This window comes from Centroberyx gerrardi, chromosome 18 (genome assembly GCF_048128805.1).
Source record: "Centroberyx gerrardi isolate f3 chromosome 18, fCenGer3.hap1.cur.20231027, whole genome shotgun sequence".
NCBI classification, from domain to species: Eukaryota; Metazoa; Chordata; class Actinopteri; order Beryciformes; family Berycidae; genus Centroberyx; species Centroberyx gerrardi.
The window spans coordinates 24,012,861-24,013,651 of NC_136014.1; the positions used below are offsets into that span (position 1 = coordinate 24,012,861).

A 791-nucleotide genomic window follows, 5' to 3' on the forward strand; every position below is an offset into this window, starting at 1 on the left:
TGCTTAATTTCTGGATTGTGAAATGTATTTTTATGCGGATATTTGTAAAATAAACAAGAACCGGGATTTGCACCCAGCAATTTGTCATGTCCTCTGTTTGTGATGTCCAAAAGAAATTTATGATTATTAGATAGATAGATAGATAGATAGATAGATAGATAGATAGTAAGCCATAAAATGCTTTACTTTCATGTGTACATCCTTCCTGAATCAGTTCATATGAACAGTATTTTAATTGGATTGCTATTGACAGATAAATACAACAGGTTGCCCTCTTAAGTTGTTCTATATTTGGAAACGTAGCGAGGCAGTAAAGAGATTAGTCGCTGTAACAGACACTACGTTTACCCAATGCACAGGAACAAATGGCTGCATATAGTGGCCTATTTTATCTCTCTTTCTCTTTCTCTCTCTCTTTCACACACACACAAACACAGACAAAATATCCCCTGTACAGCACTAATATCCTCTTCTCTCTCCTCTGTCTTCTCTGATGAAGGTAGACAATGGTGAAGCATAGTAAAGCTTTTCTCCTCCCTCATTTGTTTATCAAGAGGAACTTGATAAACAAATGTGTAAGTAGTAACAGTGGTAGTTGTAGTAGTAGCAGTAGTAGTAGCAGTAGTAGTAGTAGTAGTAGTAGTAGTAGCTGTCCTCTAGCTGGCCCTGACCTTTGACCTCCTTGGGGAGGAGGGGCAGGAGAAAAGAAGATTTCCATACCGGGATCAATAAAGTACACTGCAAAAAGTGACGAGCTTGGCAAGAGGTTTTATTTTGTCTCCAGATTTAAC

General features: G+C 38.1%; 1 protein-coding gene across 1 annotated transcript in view; it reads left to right on the plus strand.

Annotated features, from left to right (window-relative positions):
* LOC139919057 (actin, alpha cardiac muscle 1-like) overlaps positions 1-76 on the plus strand; it is a 5,293-nt gene extending 5,217 nt beyond the window's left edge. The window contains exon 7 of the mRNA XM_071908644.2: positions 1-76. This exon is cut by the window's left edge and continues 309 nt beyond it. The gene's annotated coding sequence lies outside the window, so the exon portion shown is untranslated.
* Positions 77-791: the final 715 nt, after the last annotated feature.